Source organism: Triturus cristatus, chromosome 4_2, assembly GCF_964204655.1.
Source record: "Triturus cristatus chromosome 4_2, aTriCri1.1, whole genome shotgun sequence".
NCBI classification, from domain to species: Eukaryota; Metazoa; Chordata; class Amphibia; order Caudata; family Salamandridae; genus Triturus; species Triturus cristatus.
In genome coordinates this window covers 220,703,604-220,726,897 of record NC_140586.1, presented here as the reverse complement: position 1 = coordinate 220,726,897, position 23,294 = coordinate 220,703,604, and the positions used below count along the sequence as shown (strand labels likewise).

Here is a 23,294-nt window from a genome sequence, read left to right as displayed (position 1 = left end):
AGAGAGAGGAAACTGAAGCAGTGGAGGGAGAGGAGCAAGAGATGAACCACAAGGAGGACAAAGGAGACTAGAAGAAGAGGCAAGGAAAAAGACTGAATATAGAGAAAGCGAAGGAGATGGATAAGGAAAAGAGACAGGGGAAGAAGAAGGAGAGAGCAGTACAAGGAGGAGAATAGGCAGGAGGAGGAACAGCAGGAATGAGAAGCAGAACTAGGAGGAGTGTAGGGAGAAAGAAAAAATAATACAATGAGAGGAGGACACGGAGAAAAGGAAGGAGAAGAAGGAAGTGAAAAAAAGGAAGAGAAGAGAAGGAGGTGGGTGAAGGAAGAGAGGGAAAGAGAAGAAAGAGCCGGAGAGGACGGAGATGGAGGAAGAAAGGGAAAGAAGGCTAAAGATGAGGATAGGCAATAAGGATAGTGCAAGAGGGTGAAATGACAGGAGGACGAGAGTGGGGACATGTAGGAAATTATGGAAAAAAAGGAGGAAGAGGGGAAAGAAAGCTGAGATAGAAAGAGAAGTTAGTGGAGTAGGAGGGAACGGAGGGAGACGAGAAGGTTGGAACAGAAGCCCCTGCAGACCCTGCGGTGCGGGGGCCCCCAGGGTTTCTTATTTCGGAGGGGGCCAACTCCCACTCTAAAGCCATGCCATTGTAGGCCTTGCAGAATGTGTGCAATGGCACGGAATAAGAAATAGTTAAATGCTCGGGAAAGCCACTCTGCTTTCCCGAGCAGGCTTCTGCAGTGTAGGGGGGGGGGGCGGGTACAACTGTTCAGGGGGCTCCAATTGAGCCCAAGACCAATGAATGTCTGTGTGGTCTGGGAGACGCCAGGTCCTTCATCACTTTCTGCAAGGGGGGCATCATTTTGCGGTATAGCACTGGGTTGGAAGAGGAGCGTAGACTGGTGATGGAAGAAGAAAGCAAGGAGGCAGATGAGGAGAGATGAGAAGAGGAAGATGAGGAGAAGGGACAAGGAGAAAAAAAAGGAAACGAGGAAGGGGAGAAGGAGGAAGCGATGGAAAAAGAAGGAGGAATCTGCAGAATTTTCTTAAGAATCAATAGGCCTTCAACTTTCCATGTTATTACATTAATCTGTGTAGTTGAGCCTTTATCTGTATAGTTCAACATTCAGCGTCATTAATTTTCCTGAAGCAATCCAATACCCACCAATTAGAACCCTTCAATTAGTAACTTCTATCCAACTCTATGATTTCTTTAGCTTCGACTAATCCCGTCCATACCTCACCTATCCAGGTATATGCCGAATTGGCGGATCTCTCAGTTAAACAAGCTACCACTGAGCTATATTTTAAGGATATTTTTGTTTCTTTACATTCTTATTACTGTTTATCAGTCTGTCTTGTTGCTAGACTTCTCCATAGTAACCTTCCAGTGTCTCTTGATGGTGTGTTACTTCACATGACTTATATTGCCCAAGTTCAGTTTTTAGGTGACGTGGATGCACTTCTACTCTGTGCTTTCTCTGTAGAAGGTTTACCAGAATGTATATTCAAGATGTAAGATAGGCCTCCCATTAGGATCTTTAGTCACACTAGCTATAACATGCTATTTTGAATTTTCATAAATTCTCCTGTGGCTTTCATGTATGATTATATGAAAGTTGGGAAAAAGTATGTTGCTGTTCCCTTATACATTAACTCTCCTAGCTCTCGAGCCAGTCTCAGAGTGGTATCTATATCTGTTATTCAGAAATCCTGCCATCAATGGCCGAGGCACTGCACCAGGTGGTTTTGGGGCCAATGATCGTGTGGCATGTTCAATCACAAATGTATCTGAGAAGTGAGGAACATTTTGCTCTGGTTTCTCAAAGTTCAGACTTCCTGTCAGACCTGTTATTCTGATATTGTTTCTGCATGAGCGTGCTTCTACGTTTTCATTTGTTGCTTTTATCCCTACCAGTGTTTCTTTTCTGTTTGCTAATTTTTCATTTACACCTTTACTGTCATCATCCTTATTTGATACGCACCATTCAACAATATTGATTCTTGAAGCGTGTTTATCCAAGTGTTCTTTCATGTGGTTTAGCCTTGTTATCATTGTACTAATCTTGTTTTCTATGGTTGTCAGATTGCTTTTCATGTCCACTAATAACTCCCCTGACTAATTTTTTTTGCTTAAGGGCATTTCATCTTGAAGCATCCCTTCCCCATGTTTTTTCTGGGGCTTTTCCTGATAAAATGAGTTTGCCTTGTTGCGCTTCGTATTTGCTTATTTCAGTGGTGAACACTTTAATCCTTCAAGTCAAGCAAATTCGTAGCTGTGTTTGTGTTACGCATATAGTTCTACTGTAGTTGTCTCAAGTCTGTGGTTGCTAAACTTTACACTCTGAGCTTAGATCCTCATTCGCTGAGATCTCTTTGGTAGGATATTATTTTCAGAACATTTATTTCAAGCATGGGTGTGGCCGATTAGCATTAATGCAGGTTATGTTATTGACAGTCTTAGCCAGTGAAAACACTGGTTCTCATTCATGTCCATGGTTGTCAGTCGATAAGCACATTTCTTTCCTGTTAGAAGTTTTCCTCATCAGTTCATAAACATTTCTTATGAATATTGACCACAACTTACTATTTTGACATCATGGTGAAAATGTTAATACAAATATATTTTAAAAAAGCAATTAGAAGTGTTGGAATTTGTTGTTCAATTATAGTAGGAGGTGCACTCTCCATCGATTGCATTCATCTCCTTGCTAGTTGACCTTATTTAACAGCCAGTGGTCCAGCCCACATTGCTGGAGCAATTTGTAATGCTGTTATGTTATTTGAATTTGTAGAGTGCAGGTAACACCCTCAACAGGCTGTCCTGGCACTAAAAGAGTGTTAAGACATGCAACTGAACGAGTCTGTTCTGTACTGTTTATGTGTTCTGAGCTCTTCGTGGTTGTCCGGCATTGTTGTGGCCTTCATCCATGTTACAATGGTACTGTCTCTCAACCACTGTTGCCATGTTCTTATGCCCAACTGGCACTGGGCCCAAGAACAAACTCGCCCGACATGGAAGGAAGGGGCTGGAGCTGCCTCAGGGTCTCCAATGGCCTCTGTCATTGAGGCCTGCCGACGAGGCCTAGCGCAGTTACCGCATGATACCTCTGCACATTGCTCCGGTCTCTCTGCACAGGGTTTTCAGATTGTAGTAGCCACTGCTTTGCTCTGCCTTTCCCTGGTGTATAAGAGTTTGACTTTGCAGGTTGCATCTGTAATATTTGTGGGCTCCAGGCATGGAGCTCCGTTCTTAGGCTGCTGTCTTGAATGGTTGCGCGGACACATCTTCTGCACAAAGAAAAGGAGGAAGAGGAGGAGAAGAGAGTAAGAAGGAGGAATAGACTGAAAGAGAAGGAGAGGCGAGAAAAAGGAAGATAAAGGGAGGAGAAGGTAAGTATAAAAAATTGTAATATTAATTTGGGTGAGCGACTTCCCTCCTCAAGAAACAATCAAAACCCATGTCAGGTTGAACCCTAAAATTCACAAAATTAACCTGAGCCACATCCCCTGGTAGCTATGGCATAGAGCACACAAGCTTAATTTAGGGCAATGGGTGCAATATTTAGGCAGTATCAAATAGTAATAATGTGAAAAGGCAAAACAATAAAAATCTCAAACTGATTTAGAAAGATATAGTACATCGTAATAAACAAAATTATGCCAAAATGACACAAATCAAATAAGGGAATCTGGAGATCGGAATAATCAAAGTTGTAAGTAGAATTGAAGCCAAAAAGAACAAACAGTCGATTATGGTCAGTTTTCGCTGTAGACCAGGACCTAGGCATAATTTGAGGTTGACCGTGATGGAGTGTGGGTCAGATGTACCAACCAGTTTCATCCTTGTCAAGATTTTACCTCCTGACTTAGTCCTTTGAGGCCAAATCCACCACAGGAGTACACTTTAAAAAAATAACAGGAATTCAGAGGAGGCACTTAGAGACTCACAGAGTGTCAAGCAGAAGCCAATAATAGGGTCCAGTCCAGGTCCAGTTGCCACTGATTAGTTGAACATCTGCATGATAGGCCTCTATTAGCATGTTGTATCGCTGTAGCTTGAACAGGAGGTCAGCCTTGTAACCCTTGGAGTTCACATCTTTGTCCTGGGTACAAGAGGGAGCAGGTCCAGTCCTTCAGGGCTCCTCTCAGGTAACAGACAGTGGATCCAGTCCTCTTCTGTTCTTCCTTAGGTCCAGCAGGGTTCTCAAGTGTGTGACTGGAGGTGCCACATTTATATCTGGCACTAGTTAATGGGTGGGAATGACTCCTGGACATGCCCTAATAAATGATCCTGGGCCCAACTCTTCCCACCTTTGGCGTTTTCAACATGGTGAAAGTTTTCAGCGACACTAAACCTGTGTTCTGAGGGCTGGTGATGGGTGTGGGGGTGTACTATGGTAATCCTAGTGCCCTCCGACATCTAACACTAAAATCCAGTTTGAGACAGCCACTGCACCTACAATAAAGCCAGGGACAGATGTCTGGTAGGACAAAAGCAGAATTCTTCAGCAACCAGACAGTGGATGCACAAGAGATGTCTTGGCATCTTGTTTCGGTCCTTTCAAGTGCACCCCAAGTGTTACATGTAGCTCAGCAGACCAGTCCAGCAGAATTCGACCCCTTACTGCCAAAAATGAGGTCCACTTCCCACCCTGCATATTCTGCCACTCTGAAAGGACTCAATTCAATTTCAATTTATTAAGTCTTTATTTCGACTAATCTGATCATAAAAGACAATAAATAAATAAAATCACCATAATATATCAATCAGAAGCTCCAATAATTAACAAGCTATACATGACATGAATGTAAACCATGTTAAAAAACATACAAATTTGTGTTTATCTAAAATAAACTCTGCAAACTTTTTTGCTTTAATTTTTGTTTTTTAAATTCATGAAGATTAATAACAATTCATCTAAAGTTCTAAACCCATGTGACCCTGTGCTAACTAAAAGATACAGTACATGACCAAGCGAAAGATGCTAAGTAGAAGACTGTGCTTAATGTAGTCACTGTCGCAGTCTACTTGCTTTCAATCTTGTGTCGAATTCTCCACACCCATCCTAAAAACTTTGCAAGGGCAATCACAATTACCTCCTGAGTGCTGGTCTTTAATATTCGCAGTGCGGTGGCACTCGACCTAGTACCCATATTCATACAGATTGGTTTGAGCCATTTGCTTTGTGGCACGCTGTAAGTGGGACAAACAAACAAAATATGGGATATTGTTTCGTCTACAATCTGGCAGAATGAGCATTTACTATTTTGAGAAGGGTACCAAGTATTAGTAAAAACTTTTGTCTGTAGTGTACCTATCCGGAACTGAAAATAACGTTTCCTATCAATGGGCTTTGTTATAGAGTCTCAAAAGTCTTCATACATTGGATCCTGCTTATGTTCCAGAAAAATACTGGTCAAAGATGTTAGTTTGGGGGAGCACACGTTACCAGCTCTGATCATAGTCCAATATGCTTCCTTATAAGCTTTTTTTGGGGGAAACGTATTATTTGTCGGATCTTCCCATAAATGCCTCATTCCCATGTTCACCAGGGAGCTTTTCACCTGCTGCAACCAGCTGATCTTGTGGGAAGAGTCAGCATCTCTAATATCTTTAAGTGCTAGAGCGTAGTGAACTAACTCCGGAGTAGACCAGAGTTTTCTCCAGTAGGCCAGCGGTCTAAATCTTGCAACCTCTGCCAGTGGGTTGCACCCCAAATCATAGTATGAGGGTGTAAGTGGTGTGCTTTGGGGGAGGCCGATGAGACCTCTCATGAATCTGTTTTGAGCTTGGGCTAATGGATACAAACTGTCAAAACCCCAGAGCTCCGCTCCACAAAGAATAGAAGCCATGACCTTGGTGTTATATAGCTTAAGTGCTGTACTTACAGGCTTAGTCTGTGAGAGCCTGTATTCTTCCAAAATTGCTCTGCTAATTGGGAGTGCTTAAGCATCAAGATTTCTATCTGGGGTTTCCAATCTAATTTACGACTTATGGTTATACCAAGATAAGTAAATATATATTAGTTTGTTCCAATGGCTCCTTATTCATAACAACCCTTGCTTTAATTACTTTGTGTTTGTGCAACACCATAAATTTGGTTTTGTCCACATTTACCACCAACTCTTGAGCCTTACAAAATAACTCAAAATGAATTAATGCACGCTGCAACCCGGCTTGTGTTTTGGATAGTATCAGGGTATCGTTAGCGAACATTAATATTGGGGCCTTTTTACCTGCAATAGAGGGTGCATCTGTAGGAAACTCTTCAAAGTAATTGACCACACCATTTATAAACAATGAAAACAGTGTGGGGGCCAGAACACACCTTTGTCGCACCCCTTTTTGAATAAAAAATGTAGGGGTGGCATTTCCTTGTGATCCCCAGCGAACCTGCGCACAGTTGGATTCATGTAGCTTAACTGCTAGCTGTAGGAGCTCAGGGGGCATTCCTAGGTCTATCAATACGGTCTAGAGCTTATTTCTCGGGACCGTATCGAATGCTGCTTTGAGATCTATAAAGGCAGCATATAGAGTTCCACCCGCTAGCAGTACAACACGCCAATAAATTAAAACAAAGTAAAACACTTGGTCAATTGTACTTACAAAGGTCCTAAATCCTGCTTGGAAAGGGGCTAATATATTATTCTCATGTATCCATGTCTGGATTCTGTTCAGGACCAATCTAGCCATAATCTTTTGAGTACAATCGATCAGGCTGATTGGCCTGTAATTACTTGGGCTTGAACGGCCACCCTTCTTGCAGATAGGTAAGATTACGGCTCCTCGCCAGGAGTCGGGAATGGGGGCACCTCTAGCTATCGCATTAGCAAGAATTAATTAAAATATATTGGAGCCAGTTATCCTTATCGGATAAAAAAAGGTCCGCCGGGATACAGTCAGGGCCATGGGCCCTGCCCTTTGGGACTGAGTTCAGGACCTTTTCCACTTCACTTAGAGCAAGCGTTATTGTTATATCTGTACTTGGAACTTGAAAGGAGGGTGGATTCACTCCAACTGCAAATTGGTTTTCAAAAAAGGATACCCACTGGTCGGGTGCAATATAATTTACCAGAATATTATCTTGACCTCCTCTGCCCTTCTTTACCAGCCCAGCTGCCAGATTAAATGCATGTTTTTCATTTTGCTGGCTTGTAGGAGATCCCTCCACCGTTGTTCATCCCATTCCTTTTTTGCTAATGTTTGAATTGTTTTGTACTTTTTGCGTGCTATTCTGATCTTATCTATAACTTTGTTTTTGATTGACAGTGACAGCTGCCTGTATGCTTCCTTGCACGCCTTGTTGTACCAATGATCCTGCTTTGGTAGAGGTCGCTTTGAATTTTTGGAGGGTTTAACAAAAAAGTGCCTGATATTTTCAAACATGGTCTCGTGAAGTTGGATAATGTTAGAATTGATTTCTCCCTGATTATTATATTTTTGTAGACTTTCTAGTGTACTCGACACCTCTTCTTTCATTTTTCCAAGGGAGCTTTCATTCTCAATAACTCATGACCACCTGACCCTCCTCTTATCATTACTTAATATGGCCTCAGCTGTCTCAGTTACAGCGACTGTGGGCAAAGATGTTACGTGACCTGATACCTTTAGTTTTAACAATAATGGGTTATGGTCACTTTCATTCCTTGCACAGTCTGTCCTAGTTGGTTGACATCTAGTGAGCTGAATGTAAGACAGGAATCTTTTAAAAGTCAATCTACATTTTGGAGGGACGAATCCTCGATCACGCTTGACCCTGACGGGATGGGTATTTGAATGAAATCAGAATTGGGAGGATTACGTTTCCGCCTAATATCAGTGTGTATCATGTGAGATGTTCTTAAATCAAATGCCACCAGATTTTCTGCCAGTAATGGTGAGACCAAAGTGAGACACACGTAGTCGGTGTTGTTACCACTAAATGAATGCCTTGCAGCGGAGGAGATATGCTCCCTGATTATTGATCTACACTTACGCACATGTCTCAACCACTAGGTGCATTTATTAATCAGGGAGTTCTCATCTTCCTTTATTAAACGTGGTTGAGTTTTTGGGACGTTGGTCAAAAAGATTTGAAATTTAGAAGGATAGAACGGGGGTTTATCAAAATGGCTCCCTCTGGTAGATGAAGCTGCCCTAAGCTGTTCTTTAGGGCGATAAAAGCTGAGGGATTCTATTCTGTCATCCGTATTTGACACATGATGAGATCTACTCGCTATCTTATAATTAATAAGAGAATACTGTAAAGGACTTGGGCCACAAATCGATTGATTGTTATATAATGCCAGTTGGTCTTTGGTTTTAAATTCTAGATTTGAGCCACTTGGAATCCCCATGTTGGTGTTGGTCGTTCTATAATCTTGGGTCAACTTTGGAATTTCAGTAACTTGACGGTTTGTGCTAGTGCGTATTTTTAATGCTGCAGATAGTGTATCTATTGTACCTTTAAGTTGTTTGACTTCATCTATAAGTTGCCTAGTATTAAGTCAGCTATCTGTTCTCTGAACATGGTTCCGCATGAGCCGATATGTTCACTGTTTTTTATATCGCTACATCCAACATGTTCACTTTCTGTCCCCAAAACCTGACTCGGTTCCTCAGGAATTTCCAATAAAGGTAAAAATCTATTTGTACAAATAATAACAGGCTTAGTGGATTTTTCCACAGGTGGACGGGGACTTGGGGTAGAGATGTTGTTACTCTCTTTACACATAGGCCTTTCATGAGCGGCCACTTCTTGGCCCTTCAAGGAGGGCCTTTTGAACATATCAGTTATTAAGGGGATGGTTTTATGGGGAGTAATAATTGGATTGGGGGGTAAAACACTGGCCTCGTTAGTTACACTTCCACACAAGCCAGATGGGGCACATAAAATCTCCTAGCAATCACCTACAAGATCAACAATGCGGTCCATAACAGAGTTAGTCTTACACAGTGCCTGTTTGGAAGATTTTTAAACTTTTTTTCCTTTCTTCAAAGACCCCCCCCTCTCCATAATCCATAGCTTTCCTTTTACCCATTACAATTTCCAGGCTTCGTTGGACTTAGCTAAGAAAGGCAAATAGTTCACAATGATAACGAACAAATGGTGAGCACGAAGCGGAGTAGTTCCTGAACAACCAAATATGTCTCAGTAACAGAAAGGTCGCAGCTTGGAGTTGGATTGGAATGTGCACACAAGGGATATAGAAGTCTAAGATCAGAGAGAAAAGATATCAATACCTTGGGCCCGATTCACAGAACGAACTTAAGACAAAATCCTAAACTTACTACCATTTTCGTATTCACAGAAGGCGCTTACTCATTTTGGTATTCACAGAAGACACTTACTCACTTCGGTATTCACAGAAGTTAGTAGTCCTAACTTTAGGACTCCTAAATGCCTTCTGTGAATACCGAAAGTCTTAAAATTAGGATTTTTCTCAATTTAAGAGTCCTAAAGTTAGGACTCCTAACTTTACTACTACTAAACTGAGAAAAATCCTAAATTTAAGGCTTTCGGTATTCACAGAAGGCATTTAGGAGTCCTAAAGTTAGAAGTCCTAACTTTACTACTACTAAATTGAGAAACATCCTAATTTTAAGACTTTCGGTATTCACAGAAGGCATTTAGGAGTCCTAAAGTTAGGAGTCCTAACTATACTAGTAGTAAACTGAGAAAAATCCTAATTTTAAGGCTTTCGGTATTCACAGAAGGCATTTGAGAGTCCTAAAGTTAGGAGTCCTAACTTTACTACTACTAAATTGAGAAAAATCCTAATTTTAAGACTTTCGGTATTCACAGAAGGCATTTAGGAGTCTTAAAGTTAGGAGTCCTAACTATACTACTACTGAACTGGGAAAAATCCTAATTTTAAGACTTTCGGTATTCACAGAAGGCATTTAGGAGTCCTAAAGTTAGGACTCCTAACTTCTGTGAATACCGAAATGAGTAAGTGCCTTCTGTGAATACCAAAATAAGTAAGTGACTTCTGTGAATACCAAAATGGTAGTAAGTTTAGGATTTTGTCTTAAGTTAGTTCTGTGAATCGGGCCCCTTGTGTGTCCGAGACTGGTGTTGGGAGGCAAATATCAGAGGGTTGACACTGTCCAGTCTTGTCCTGGCTTAGACGGGCGCAGACGGGCCCAGGCACGCCTGCGCGCGTCCCAAGCCGCGGGAGCCCCACCCAGAATTTAAAGCGCTGGCTGGCGCGATGAACACGTTGGCGGCAGCGCGACAGCGTTGAGAGCCGCTTTGGAGGCTGCGCGATTCGGTCCCTCTCACTCCCGGTCTGCTACCACGCTCCTTTTCCTTTTCCTTGGCCCCCCGGCAAAAACAGCAGCAGTATCAGGGCGTCCCGCACCGTGGGAGCCCCGTCCAGAATTTAAAGCACCGGCTGGCGCGATGAACACGTTGGCGGCAGCGCGATGGCGCTGAGAGCCGCTTTGGAGGCTGGGAGATGTGGTCCCTCTCACTCCTGGTCTGCTACCATGCTCCTTTTCCTTGGCCCCCCGGCAAAAACAGCAGCAGTATAAGGGCATCATTTTGGCGCATTCAGGTCAGTCTATTGTTTGCTCCTGTGAGGTATTTCACGCTTAGTACTAGCTACTGAAGCCTAAGTACTGACAGAGACGTAGAAGAGAATTAAGCTAAGTAGATTTCTGATTCCTCAAGTACCAAGTACATAAAAGGTAACTTTCTAAAAGTACCATACAACACCAAAGAGAGAAAGAGGCACTATCGGATTCACTCCTGCATCTCATAGACACTCCAAACACAGAATTAGCGTGAAACTCTCTCAGCGTGCTTAAGAAAATCTCCACCATGCGCTGATAAGTGCCGACCTTCCTACCTACTGCTACTCTCCATCCAGGGAAATGATCAATTCCAAGAAATGGACGAGGTAGGCTCACTCATGTAATGTGCCATGCTTCATCATTTGCCACCTCGTCCTACCCCGGTGAGACGGTACTACCATGGTGGACTTGACCTCAGGGGGGCTGACCTAGGGGAGGTCTTGAAGGCATAGGTGTCTGCTAGCATCTCTGAGGAGTCGTGGTTGGTATTGCGGGACAGGACAGTACTGTCTATGAACAACTACATCAGCAACTGGGTAAGTCACAGCTAGGACCATTGGGGGAAATATGAAATGTTGTGCAGTCCAGGCAGCTATGTCCCAGCGCTCTGCCGCACTGTCTGCAGGACAAACGGTAGGCACCTGGCTCATCTATGGTTAGACATGACATCAATGGAAGGCTCATGGCTATTTTGATCATCTGTTGGCACAGGGCAGCGTCGCAAGCCTTATTACTGTGCTATCCTAACTCAAATGAAAGGGCAGCAGTGTGCCATTTCTACAAGATACGGTGCATTCCTGTATTAACTGCATGTACTGGCGCACATATAGCAGACATACACCAAAGCAGGCGCCCCTGCACCATAGTTCAAGGGTACCTGCGTTGGTGCTAGCCCGTTGAATGTACACCAGCTGAAAGGAAACCACAGGGATGCATTGTATTGTTTTCAACACAGCGAATCCCCCTGCACTTTCCTATTCACACAGCTCGGTGCAGCAAGATGGGTTCTTACGCTGCACCACCTGTTTATGAAACATTCCCCTCTATCACACCTGGGCCCATGCACATCAACCTAGCCTCCAAATTCCTAGCATACATTTGGTATCTCACAGGAGAAACAGCACACCTGGGGGATTGGGATATGTGGGCCATGGATAGTACCTACACATAGGGACATTTCTAGAGTCACTTCCATGTTCACCTAGAGCAAACTACGTGGCACGCAGCTGTCCTGGCATGCAGGCTCAGACCACACATGTGTCAGCGACCATGGTAGGGACCACCTGAACTCTTCTCATCTACATATATATGACTGGGTGTGGGGGGAATGCACCTTATTTACACTAGCAGAACATAGGCCATAGTTAAAGTGAAAAGACGCAGGCCGTCCATGCAAACAAATCTGCAGTGCCGAGCTGCATCATTTCTAAGCCTGGGCAAAGCACTACGCTATGCTCGCGTAGTTTGCGAAGTTTGCGCTACTTCGCACTATGCGAATTGCACGTAGCACAGTGCAAACATGCGTAGCGTAGCATTGCGTAGTGCAGCGGTCCTTTTTTGCTTGCTCGCGGTCCTCAACATCAAGTTGGCGACCGTGAGCAAGCAAAATGACATCCCGGCGAGACTTTTTCCTTGTTCGCGATCAGCAACATCAAGTTGCCGATCGCGAGCATGGAAAATGAACATCCCGGCGAGATTTTTAACGCGAAGAGGTCAGGTCTCTCATTGCGAATGGTCGCGTATGCTCGCGACCGCTCGCGATGAGAAACTACCAGTCCGCGTTGAGAAATCTGCAGCTCGAGTAAAAATCTACTCGAGCAGCAGAATACTACAGCTCGCACTGTGCAAGATGCCGTTTTCAATGATTGCACAGTGCCGGATGCTTGTCCGCACTGTGCAATCATTGAAAACGACATCTTGCACAGTGCGAACAGGGTACTGCGCAGTTCGCGAAGTGCTACGCGTAGCTCGCATAGTGCAACTTCGCGAACTACGCCCAGGGTTAATCATTTCACAAATGCATGGATGGGCTGTATTCACTGCATTATGTGCCACCCCTCTGCACACACCTGTGCCGCTGCAAAAAGAACTGCTGTGCGCCAATGCAGGCACACTTACACCATGGCGCAAGAGTGTCTGTGCTGGTGCTTGGCTGTTATTCTCGGAGCCAGCACTAGGAAAAAGATAAGGCGTGTGCCTTATCCTTGTGAATACGGTGCTGTCCTGTGTATGTGGAATGGCGCAGAATGGTGTAGCTAAAGTGCTTGCAGTGCTGTGTTGTGCCATTTCCATGTGAACATGGCCCTCGGTAGGTACATGTCACCATTCCCAGCAACACTACCATCTGAGGTGCTGCCTGACACATGTCACTCTATAACAGCCAGCCATGCGAGCCCATGGGAGATGGCCACGCATAATGTAGATGTCGTAGGCACATAAGAGTCAATGTATGATCAGGGTTCATCGCAGTGTGGTAGTAAGTCGGCTGACAGGACCACATTTGAAACAGTCAGAGGGGGCACGTAGACAAACAAATGCATGAATCTGATTAAAAAGATGTCTGACACCCTGAAGATAACCAACTCTGGCCATGATGTAATGGCATGAACGTCAGTGATTAGAATTTGACTACTAAGACAGGGCCCTTCCACTCAGAGTAGACACACAGTGGTTGATGACAATGCTGCGTTCCAGTCATCTGAAATGGAAATACAGTGCTATCTGCTATCCACACCCTAGCGTAACAGCCGCCCTACGCATCAATGAGGAACTGAAAGTGTCATGTCATGCACTTTGTTTGTCAACTGCTTTAAACCATGTCAACATGTAGAAGACATCACCAATAGCATTTCCCCATCTCATTGCAGAGGAGGAACCTCCACTTCCTGTTGAGCACCTTGTCCCGGACATCAGTGATGAGGGCGGTGATGGCAACCTACCAGCCATCAACCATAACACCCTCCAAGAGCTCCTGTTCACCATTGGGACATCATCTCCAGACACAGGGAGGGTCAGCAATGTCATGGTGTCTCCACATCCCCAGCCTAACAACCAACAGGCACCACCTGCCACCCACCCACACCCCTGGGCTCCGAGGACCCACAGATTACCTTCCAACGGACTGCGGTAGGAGTCCAGCGGGAGTTAGCAGGTCAGGAGTGGGCGGGGATGGAGACTGTGGCAGCCACCCTAGAGGGAGTCCATGCGTGACTCAGTCCCAATAGGGACAGCACTGTGAACATGGTAGGCATCAACTCTCTTCTACGTGACCTCCAGCAGTTCCTGGCTGACATCGCTGGTGGCAGAGGCATCAACAACTGCCCTGCCAAAGTGGCACCAGTAACGTGGCCAAAGAGCTGGAGGCTATCTTGGAGTCCATGGAGCGGAAGCAGGACTCCCACATGGCTGCCATGGATGCATACCATAGAAACGTTGCTGCTGTGTTACAAAACCAGCAGGTCCTCCTAGCTGCTGTCCTGTCTCATATTTTGCCACAGATGAATGCTACTGCAGGCATGAGATCCACATCTTCTGCCTCTGATGTGTGTGTGCCTCCCTCGGCTGCCACATCTACAACACCACCCTCACGGCATACAACGTACACATCAGAGGAGGAAGATGTGGACAGTACCTCTTTCCAACGAAGAATGTCCGGTAGCCATCATCTGTGCCATATACCCAGTTTCTCCTCAGCCCTGTGCTGATCAACATGCCAGGGAACATCTGCTGTCACTGTCCTCATTGTGACTTTGCTCTGTTCACCTTGACCATTTGTGGTCTGTCAATGTGGCATATACTCCCTAATGACTGAAGCACTCCTCTCCTCAACATGTCCCATGACATGTTCCTCACATGGACTCTATCTGGACAATCACTGGCTCTAAACATCCTATGGGGTTCTTGGCCATTCAACTTTAGCTGTGACCTCTTTCAACATTTGTACTTGTAAATAAATGCACTAATAATTACTACCTGTGTGTTGTGTGTCTCTAGGAGTCAGGTTCACCATTGGCCATTCTGAGAGGCAATTACACCAACTATTAGCCATAGGGCCATTTTTTTGCGGAGTCTGGGACAATGGAAGTGAGAGTGTAACATATTTTGTAATCACTATTTGGGTGATGACTGGTAAGTGCTTACTCAAGGTTGCAAGTATTAAGTTCAGCTGGTGTCATGCAGTCAGTGTGAATGGTGAGTTTAGTCACCCCAAAAATGTTGGGTCCATCCATAGTTACTAGCGAGCATACAACATTGGGTTGACAAATAAACACTGCAAGTGTGAGAGGTTACAGGGCAGCCATCAGTGTATGAGTCCAAATACCTCCTACATGTGCAAAAATTATTGAGCACAACTTCCCTCCAAGATATGTTGCATTAGCAACACACACACAGACCTTGTATGTGAACACAAGATAAGCACTGTGTCATAATTCATTCATGATTGCCAGGTCCACTGATCAACAATGTCCGATCATAATGTTATGTAAAGTCACTGGCAGCCTGACAGATCCCTGTCCATAGATATGAAACCTACTCATACATGTTGCCAGGTACTGCAAGCAAAGACTAATGCATATGCAAATCTTCACCTGAGCACACATGCTAACCCCCCCACAGTAAATCATGACATACACCAATATGTAGCAAACTATTAGATTTAATGTAAATATAAACATTTAAATATAAATACCTATCTAACCTACACTAAATAAATATCCTAAATTATCCTGCACTATCTTAGCCCATCTACTATATATAACTACCTTAACTTATCTTACTCTACACATTTAGCACGACATGATAAACATTAGTCCCCTCACCCCCCTTAACTCACATCTTAAACATTAATTCCCTCACCCCCCTTAACTCACATCTTCACACAAGGACAACGGAAACTACACCTAAACATCCACTACCTACTCATAGACGTTTTTTCTTTATTTTTTTGCATTTTTCATTTTTAATTTGTTATATTTTTCATACTTTATTTTTTATACATATAAACACATCAACACCCCACTCACTAACTAGCTCAAAGTATCCCTACCCACACAAAAACTAGCCCACCCCTAAAAATCCCTTCTAACCACTATCCCTACACTATCACTATAACTACACTGACCTATAAAACGCTGTTGTTAAACTGTCAGCATGGCAAGCAGGGGGAACGACAGAAGGGGTCCCTGTGGCAATCAACGTTTGGCCTGCCTAACTGCCCGCTTTAAGTCCTTCAGCAGGGATAAGGCCTGGTCCACCTTGTTCTCAAAGGCTGCCATTCTGAGCTTGAGGTCTGACATGTCCTTTCTCATTTCCTGCTCGAAACTTGAGGCCCTCCTGCGGGCTGAGTTGTGGGTCCAAGTGGTATAGAAGGCTCGCTGGTGGAGGCACTTAAGATGGCTGTGTGTGAGGCAACTGAAGTGGATTGTCTATGGCGGGCTGAGCTTCCCTTTGTGGTGGTTGGTGGTCCCACCGGAAATACAGACCACTTCTCCTGGGCCTTTTCATCCTTATATCGCCTCTTCTTGGCCCAATCTACCTTGGCCACACGTCACCGGTGGTGGCAGTGCTCCTTTCGTTTGGTGTACTGGCACCGCTCATCTGGGGCCATATTGTCTGTTGAAACAATGAGGATAACTGTCACTCCAAGACTGACTAAGAACAGGTATCAACATCATGAAATATCATATTTTACATTACACCTAAGGTAGCAGGCCCTACACCCTAAATTAATCTTTCAGGTTAGAGTGACTATACACATACCTATTATCTAGCCTATCAGATTTCCTCAGCCCTAATTGCAAAGGAAGGCCAATTGTTAGACTGTGCAATTGCAGCACAATTGGCAGGTCTAATTATGACCATGTAAGTACTGAGTATGCTTGGAAATAAAGATCTTTGGTACCCATGGAATGGTACACATTTTCACCTTCACTGTGTATTAGTGTACCCTCTGCATCTTGTGATGGCCTTTATTCCATAGGCATTTAACACATAAAAAGTGCTATGCCTTGACACTACATGTCTTGTCTCACAACGTTTTGTAATTGATAAGGCAAGGAGCCATAGCAGGACACATTGCAACCTACACAGAGAACTTGGCAGGTATGACATGTAACAATGGATGCAGGAATAGTACTTCACATCATACAGAGACATATGAAACTTCTCATATTTGACCCGTAGTAGCTCCACAGTGGACCATACCACCACTCAATACATGCTCCCAATATCATAGCATGTGCAACTGACAAGCATTCTGTATCATTCACAGCCACATCAATTACTGATGTTTATCCACTACCACAAACATTAGCATTGTCTGACACCGGGATCATGGCTCCCTGTCAATCAACTATCACGTGGTCCATCCCAGACTGGCAAAGTGTTCTCCTTGATAGTAGTCAGAGACTGATAGACATGCAACACATCACCACAACTGTTCATGACCTATGTATCTCCTTCCAAAAGTTCAATTGTGATGAGGATACACATTGAGTCTGGCAATTACTACATCATCTGACATCACCCACACTCCTTGCACTAGGCAATTAGCACTGATGAAGGCACTCACAGGAAAGTTGGGGCTCTTGAAGTTTGCCACCTCAGGTTTCGTGTATGAAGGGGGTCCAGCTGCAAGACATAACATGTAAATCACACCATGAAACTTACCACACATATTTGATATGCAATAACAGCACAGTACATATACAAGGCTATTGGCTATGTAGCCCTTCAGGTTGTAAGTGTTCTGATGACACAGTTGACATGCCTGTATGATACACATTGGTAAGGCTGGCTGAGTCGAACATACAGAAGAATGCCTTAAACATGCACCTGTTGGTCATTTTGTAGAACCATGTGCTGGCCCGCATCACTACCAAATTACAAAATACACAATAGTAGCTAATTTGGATGATGCTGTGCACCTACACAATTCACATACCATACTCAGTAAGGTAATACTATACGGAGGCCCTCTTAACGGCAGACACCAGTAAATGAGTACGCTACGTACATCTCAATTCATGCGTACTTGTTCCCTAAGTAACGTGAGTACTGTATCTGTTAGTGCTGCTGAGTGCATGATATTGTACACTTATCCTGTGCATCCCTGAGTTGAAAATTACATATCTGGTCATTTACAGGTATGGTATCGGTAGAGATATGTCTCATCAGGCAAGCACACACTTGGAAACTGAACCCTGCGAGTGGGCTCCCATCTGACACACGTTCGGGCTCTCATATTGGAGTCATGTACCATGTGAGTTACATATGTTAAGACAGGTCCAGTGGCTCTGGCCTCAATAACCCCTCCATGAGGCCATGCAAATGCAGCATGCGGGATTTGCTATGCAGTCAGAGGTATGTAGTCAGGGAAGCCAGTGCAAAGCACAGTGTAGCCATAGTCGGCATCAAGGAACTATACCCATTACAAATAGGAAATGCAGTTAAAGACCAGTGTTATTTGTATTGCCACATTCAGGGGTGAGCTAAGTAGTGTAAGCCATGGCAGGCCTCATTAATGATTGACAACTCAGGGGAGGTATTATTGGCACATCTTCATAAGGCTCTAGCGCAGCCGCTGCATCTCTTTTAACATTGTTTAAAGTGAAATGCCAGGAGTGCAAGTTCCTTGTAAATAAGCCCCTTTATATATTTTTGTATGTTCTGTGATGGTCCATCACAAATGTACATGACAAATGCCAGCTGAGAAATAAGCAGCTCTGGAGCACATCTGCACTCCCTGCTCTGTCATCACATGAGTTCTCTGGACAGGCTATGGCAATGTAGATCAGCTTCATGCTTCCCTAGGACTCATCTCTGTCACCTATGGTAACACTGATATTAGTGTGGGCCACACAATGTCACAAATAGCACTGGTGCACATATTGTGTCAGCACTATAGGCACGGCATTTGTCCCATTTGCATGGGGGCATGGCTAGTTAGAGCCAAATTGTCTTGTGAGTCATACTTAATGATTCCACAAATCATCAACGGGTACATGAGAAGCCTAGGAGGGCAGACACATTATGTGTACTTACATGTTGCTCCATCAACTTCAATGCCCACGTAATCTAGGAGGTTGGACTCCCTGCAGACCACATCTGCCCAGCAAGGCTTCATCTGTTGCGTGCCCCATTCCACTCCATAGAGCCGCAGCATCTGGAGGTGTATGCTTTCCCATTGCTGCTTCCTTATCTTCACAAGGTAGCCCTGGATCACATGGCCCTCACGGGCTACCATATTTGGGGAATAATGGCAGACCAGCCACAGGACTGCCCCAAAATCCTACTCATTCATGGGGTGACTACAGCTATCACTTGTGGAATTCCGTGTCTTTGGCGTGATGGATTAACTGTGAATAAAAGCGTGATCAATAAGAATAAAGACTTGATTACTGTGGTTTAAGTGGATGAAATTCAAACATAAGTGCATAAGGCTGTGCACCCTTTTGGATCTACAAAAGGCAGGTCCATATTTTTGGAAGTGACTACAGCTATGCCACGGCACGTTTTTAGCCGATGAGTCTTTTTTTATGCTACCGCTCAATGCGTCGATTTCACATAAAAGCCTAACAATGGAAAAACTATATCATGCGTCGGCGGGCAGACGTAATTTTTCACTTACACGACGGCTGAATATGTTCACGCTGAATGGTGTTGTGCCATTTTTTTATGTTAGAGGTCTACATTATTTCATTTCAGTGTGCACGTCATGCAAAAGTTAACAGTTAATGCAGTGCTGTGTGTGATGGGTGGAGTTGACATTTTTACAGTCTTTGCACATGTGCCATATCTGTGTTATTAAGTGAAGATATGTGTGGGATCATCCTGTTCATGTATAATACTATGCATAGTGCCCAAACACTGTAGTAGCACAATAGCTCACCTTACCAGAGGTGCTCCGTGTGCTAAGTTATTAATGACACCACACCCATAGACATTGTATCAGCTTCCTCAGGGATGCACGAGACTACCACTGGCATGGGGTCAGTGCAACCACATCTACAACTGCTGCGCCTATGCCAAATAGTGCCATGTCCCACAGTGAAGGCATCAGGCTGTAGTAAACATTTGAAAGAGTGCAGCAATTGACTGCACACACCTGGAAGAGGATGTATGAATAGGGCCATTTGATTGTTTGCATAAGCGATATTCATATCCAAGGGCCAAACCCCACAGGACAGTGACAGTGTCATCATTTATGGCCACCATGATTCTTAATCACGGTGATTGGGGTATGGCAGGTCACCATGCATGACTTGGTGTGTCCTCCTACATATTGCAGATAGTAAGGCTACGGAAATGACATTATTCCTACACTATGCATCAAGACAGTGTAGCTTGTGCTTAGCAGTAGCTGTACACATGCAACACTGCTGCACTGGCAAAGTATGGTATGTAGATTTTGTCTGTGTAAATTGAGACAACTTAGTGGATGTGACAGGTAGGTATGTTTGTTGATGTTGCATATGTAGGTTGTAGTTTGGGGAGTGTGTTCCCCTGCACATCCTATGTGGAACACTCCAAAGTCATCATACTAAGTATGGGCACTGCTTTCGGCCACAAGTATGAGGTTGAATACATGGCTAGCAACAGGAGAGACACACTCACATTCATAGCCCACTATCTACGTTACCACACCATGGTAATTGTGGCTTGCAATGGAGGACTATCTGCTACAGGTAGTTAGCATACACACTTTTTCATTTATACCAGATGATGTTCAATGCTGTTTGTTACACATTGCTCCACACATACTCTGTGTGTCAAATAGTTGTGGGTCAAATGTGAAAGTTTATTGGTTTAGAGTAAGTATGGAATACAAATGCGTACACAGTGGTAGTGCTCTGACATTTTATTTACAGATAGATGTACAACGTGTAATCTTTCCTCATTGTTTCATATGATGTTGGACAATCATGCTTCAGAAAAGAAATTATTAATGATGTTGTCCCTCTGCCATTTTGCAGCAACTGATGCTCCAGGTGGCTGAGGGTCCTCATCTTCTTCCTCCTCATTATCTGGCATTTCCTGATCCTCGATCTCATCTGGCCATGGCACATTTGTCCTGACACATTATTGTCCAACATGCATCAGACCAAGATTATGTTACAGACCAGAGGTGGGGAGTAGAGCAATCTGTCTCAGATACGTCAAGGCTCTGGAAGCGTGATTTTAGTACTTGTAATGTCTACTCAATGATGAACCTCGTGCAGACTAGGGCATGGTTGTAGCTCCGCTGGGCTTCTGTTTGCGGGATCTTTACAGGAGTCATGACCCACGGCATCCAAGCATAACCCTAGTCTGCTGCAAAGAAAGGAGGTGTAGTATTAGTTAAGAGAGTCACAATAAGGGTTAGCCCAACTTTAATTTCCAAACTGGTCTGTGTCCAGCTTGACACATACACCTTGCATACTGTCATGGGCATGCTATGACCTTGTGTGGCATACAGACAAGTTGGGATTGGGAATGACTGGCACTGAGCTACAAATGCAAGTGTGCTGTCCTCTGAGATTCACTCACTATTTGTCATTCTGAGTGCCAATGGCATGCAGGTGATGATTTGTCACCAGTGAGGTTATTCTGTTTCCCATTGAGTAAACACATGTCTCATAATCATCTATTGTGTCTATTTTCGGCTACTATTGCAAATCCTGAACTGATGCTTGTCTGATTTGACAACATGTAACAGTAACTGGTGATGTGTATTACTTCTGGCACACTTATTTTATATTGATAATTTTATTCAACATTTTTCCGTGTGTTCAGCCATGTGAAGGATAATGGGTGGAGATTAATATAGGACATGGTAGTTTACACATGGCAGTGCACAGAGTCAGCTATGGTGACTGAACACAAGGGTATTTAGATATGTGGTAATGTTGCACTGTACAGTGCATCAGGTAGACTACGTACACTACAGTGTCATATGTCTTGTGGACAGTGTAGGCTAGATCTTCAGCATGCTTCAGAGTCCGTGGTTGTGTGTCTGTGCAGGCAGAACCAGTGCAGCATAGATCCAAGACAGTCACATTATTTCCCGGAGAACTGTATTGTTGGCTGTCATGGGGGGTGTAGTTTGTGCATGAGGGGGAACCTTGAGGCACAGTCTGGCACCTTTGATGACTGCTTTAGTGGCTTTCGCACCAAAAATATACATGTTGTGCACATAGGATATGATGTGAGATATAATGTGGCATGGTTGGGTTGATCCTGTGAGGTTCATATATGCCCCTATTTCTCAGTTTGACAGGTCTGGAATACATCTTCATGCCTCCTGACCGTGGGATTTACATGTGATACACAGACTTGAGACAATGCTTCAACAATGTGTTTGGAATCCTTATTGTACATATATTACATTTGTGAGGGTCTTTGACACAATTGAATGCACACACAGTGCATCATGTAGCATTTGTAGCCATTGGGCATCAATGGACGTCAAATGACAGACAGTTGAAATAAAGCAAATACACATTTTTTCCACATTTGCAACATCACATGATAGTAACTAGTGCCAAACCCCCCACCATGGTGCACCTGTGTTGCTTAGTGTTCTCAAATGATGTCAGGCTTTAAGGGACACATTCCAGCACCAGTTACATACAATCTGTGCTATTCCCTCCTTTTTTGTGTCAGGCAGAATGCTAGACACATAATTGGACATGAGAATGAGACTTGATTATGCATCCTCTTTTCACCTCCCCTTGGGAGGAACATTACTTGCAGACTGTCCCACGGTCCCTGTACATAGGAGGTGTGCAAGCGTGTGTGAGTTCATTGGTGCTGGATGGGAAAGGCCCATGGTATACATTCTTAATGTACGGTGAATGAGAGATGCACTTTGTTGTGGCTAGTTGTACTGCATACCTATGAGGCCTTGCAATGCAGACATACTTTGCATTGCCACATTGACATGATTTGGGTAGCTGCTTGGCCAGAGCATTATGATTAGTGATACTCCATCAGCCCAGTTCACTTGCACACGTGGCCCACAGTGAGGTAGGCGGTGTCGACATGTGTGACTTGTAGGAAATGTGTTGTGCATATGCCCTGTAGTATGGCACAAGTATATTGGCCCACACCAAGTACGTATGCACAATCTCATTCAACCCGCAGACTGATATGGCAACAAATTCCTAATAATTGACTTTCTGGGTGTCCTGTTGTTGCTGCTCTGTGTTGGGGAAGTAGAGGTACTGGGGCGTGAGGCTTATGATGGCATCCAGGATGGTGGGGCGGCACCTTGAGAAGGATGCCAGGGATACTCCTGCCACTCTGGCTGTGTTGGGCTGTAAAGTTCCAGACGCCATCATGTGTAGTGCAACCAGTACCTTGGCCTGCGGAGGGATGTTGGTGCAGCGCTGCGATGTTGGCTGCAGACTTGGTGCAATCTGGTGCAGTAGGCGGACAATGGACTCCCTCCTGAGCCTGCAATGGGCAATGACCAATGACCTCTTCCTCCCCGAGGTCAATGAGGCTTATCCTCTGGCGCTATGTCCGCTCCCTTCTCCTGCGCTGCCTCTGTGATAGTGCTGGTTGTGCTGGTCTACTTGGTGCACCTAGCTGCAATAGCAGTAGATCCATGGCGTAGTTGAGATTGCCAAATTGCTTTGGGTCTGTTCTGCTTTTCTACCAGTATGCTAGCGTCATTTTCGAGACCAGCTTTTCCTTAGCAGTAAATAACTGCTGCTAATGGGATCTAGCTGCATTTTTGGAAAAGTATCAT

At 44.3% G+C, this 23,294-nt stretch overlaps 1 long non-coding RNA gene across 1 annotated transcript in view; it reads right to left on the bottom strand.

The window, feature by feature from the left end:
• Positions 1 to 15,645: 15,645 nt before the first annotated feature.
• Positions 15,646 to 23,294, bottom strand: part of LOC146833452 (uncharacterized) — a 175,594-nt gene continuing 167,945 nt past the window's right edge. The window contains exons 3-4 of the long non-coding RNA XR_014960241.1: positions 17,133 to 17,191; positions 15,646 to 16,174 (exon numbers count right to left, since the gene is read on the bottom strand). This is a non-coding gene — a long non-coding RNA (uncharacterized LOC146833452). The remainder of the gene's footprint in view (positions 16,175 to 17,132; positions 17,192 to 23,294) is intronic.